Source organism: Microtus ochrogaster, chromosome 8 (assembly GCF_000317375.1).
Source record: "Microtus ochrogaster isolate Prairie Vole_2 chromosome 8, MicOch1.0, whole genome shotgun sequence".
Classification (NCBI taxonomy): Eukaryota; Metazoa; Chordata; class Mammalia; order Rodentia; family Cricetidae; genus Microtus; species Microtus ochrogaster.
Window position 1 is genome coordinate 78,766,464 of NC_022015.1, and position 3,255 is coordinate 78,769,718.

Below are 3,255 nucleotides of genomic sequence, written 5' to 3' on the forward strand. Positions count from 1 at the left end.
TATATATAAAACAAGCTTTATATCTTACTACAGAGCTACATGAGGACCTATTTTTATTGCTGCTTAAGTCACAATAGCTAGAAAACATAATCAACCCAGCTGTTCATCAGGAGTAGATAGATAGGAAAAATGTGCTATTTACACATAATGGAATATTATTCACACCCAAAAAAGTGAAATTATGAAATGTGCAGATAATTGGATGGAAGTGGAAAAATTACAGTGAATGAAATAAGTCAGACAAATGCCTTTTTCTCTTTCATATGTGGGTCTTTACTTCAAATCTTTTCTGCTGTGTTTTTAATTTGGAGCAAAAATGGAAACCAGGAAAGTAGCAATTACTTCCGGGGAGGACATGTTAAGAGATAGAGATAGAATGTTATAGGCTAAAGAAAAGAAGGGAGGTAGAATACTGGGAGCAGGAAGGTGTAAGGTGGATGTGGCATGAAAGTACGAGGCAATTCCAGGATGAAGGAGAAAGCTAATCTAAAGGAACAGAAAATAAAATGCCAGATGGAAATCTACTATCTCACGAACAAATTATAAAAATGAAGTAAGTGAAGGGGGGATAGCATAACACATGCACATTTAAACAAGAGAGGAAATACTGATGGCTGATTTTGACATAAGGATACCTGTTCTTTGTTTTGCTGATGAACAATAATTTTACTCCATGTAAAACTGCTTGTCTTTAAAGTCTTGTTATCTATATGTTCTATTCATGATCAGTAAGGCTCTCTTTCTAGACTCGGGAAAAAGAAATGACGAATATATAGGAACAGTTTCTCGTGTGCTATATGTTCATTGTTTGGGCCCCCAAATATTAATAACCCAGGACAGGATGGTATTTATTGCAGTTTCAGAGCTACTAAAGACTGAAGGCAGCCACAAGGAGCAATGCAAGCTATGGAGGACTAACTCAAATTTGGTTTTCTACCAGATGTTCCAGGAAAGTCAACTGTTTTCAGAGCAGGTCACACCTGCTTAATTAGCAATGATAAGAGCCTTTGGACAATCATAGGAAATTAAATAGCTAAAGATAAATGACCTAAGAGGGCCTAAGAATTTAAACTGAACCAAAGAGCAAACAGAATGCAATCATAAAACCGATCCAAAGTACAATTGTAGGTTAATGACCTTGTACTTTACAATTTAATGGAACACACATAGTTCCAGGCTGGAAGTAATGGATTATTGGAAATTAATACATATACTGGCATTTTATGAATAAATGATTGTAACACTAATTGCAATTAAATTGCCTTGTTTCGATACAATCTAGTAATTAAGCCACAAGTGGCTTGCTGCCTGGATTTGCCTGAACAGGCACCAAATAAAAGCATTTGACTCAGCTAAAATGTTTGTGAATATATCTTCAAACTTGTTTTCTCACGAGGGTGGATGTTGATGGGAATATTAATTATATGTGTAAGGATCATTTTGCTCTCCTTAATTTCCCTTTTAGGGTGTTCATCCATGTGAGGAAACCACCACAGTAAACGGGAAACTCTGAACCATTTGTATAAGGAAAAACTGTTATTGATGAATTAGTAATCTTCCAGAATGGAGACTGATCCCAAGAATTTTCTTTTTACTGCCATCTATTATTCTTACCATGAAAGAGCCACTCTAGTCAAGAAGGCAATACAGCTTCCCCCTTGTTATATAGGTGGAAATACCTCTGTTTTCAATAGGTCAGTTGTTGATCTATGCACTCAGATTTCCTGTGTGGGCACAAATATCACAATCCTCATTTCATCCAAGGTTGATCACGAGGCTGAGGCTGCTTATGTATATTTTTGTAAAATTATCCACTTTTTATGTATTCTCACATCTTGTATTACAATATTTCCTCAAAAAAAGTCAATCTGTTGAAGGAAGAAAAGAAAAAAAGGAAGAGGGAAGGAAGGACAAAGGAAGGTAGGTAGTAGGGACTGAAGGAAGAATGGAGGAGGGAAGACACGTAGCTTAACCTTAATCCAGTTTCAATACTGTTTGATCAGTTGAAGCATGATTAATAAAAACTCAGAAAAAAAATGATGTTCAGTTTAAAGATCTGAAAAGCAAAGTAGTAAGTCATTGGCTTTTACCTTAACTTCAGTCCAAAAATTGTGTTCCTGCCTCCAGGATTCTCAGAATGAGACTGACTGAGAGCTGTAGTGGGAACCTCTTTATATTGGGATCTAACAACCATCAGCTTAATGGTACCCAGATAGGTATTATCATTTACTTTAGGCATCAATGATGCAAGAAACAACAGCAATTAGCAGAAGCAGAGGGACAAAAACCCCGTAATGGCTGACATCAGAGTTACTATCTAGAAAGAACATGGAAATGAAAATGGGGACCAGTTATTTAATTTCATGTCCTGCTTTTTTGAAATTTTTTTTCTGATTTCAATCAGATTTTTTCTATTGATTCATTAGTGGTTTATATAGAAACAACAATTCTCTCTCTCTCTCTCTCTCTCTCTGTCTCTGTCTCTGTCTCTGTCTGTCTCTCTCTCTCTCTCTCTCCCTTTCTTTGTCTCTTTTACATAGAGCAGGTTGAATGACCTATCATATTTTTTATATATATAATATATATAATAATAATATATATATTATTCTTAAGGAAGCTACCTGTTTATTGACATGGATCTATTTGGTTTTAACAAGTACCTAAGTACCTTTCCTGGTGTGCCAATAAGCACTATAAGTAGCTATTTTGTACCTTATGCTATGGAGTTTCATTTGGATCTAACATTCCAGCCTGTTGGTGGGCAAGGAGTGATATACTGTCTTCTCTATTTCCTGCTGAGACAAGAATGTTGTTGCCAGGGATTAGGAACGCCAGAAAGCTAGTCAAAAGCAAAGAGGGAATTCAGGCAACTGGATATTCATCAGAAGCATCTGGTTCACTGACCCTGCTGAAGAGACAGGGAACATTCACATCAGCTGCACTGATTCCCATCAGCTTTCTGCAAGTATGGGGCTCACAGTCATTTGGAGGATGTTGTAGTCAGCAGCTGATGCTTGGATGTGACTTCCAGCCAAGTGGAAATCTGCTGTGTGATATAAACTAGGGCAGTGTTTAAAATTTAGGAACTTAACAGAAAACCTTATATTTTGGACTTCCAGGCCCATAGTCCTAGTAATGGGAAAGGGAAGAGTTCTAAGACCAGGAGAGGGGGGGGGAGAGAGAGAGAGAGAGAGAGAGAGAGAGAGAGAGAGAGGTGTAGTAATAGGAGCGGCGGGCTGCGTCCCGGCACCCGGC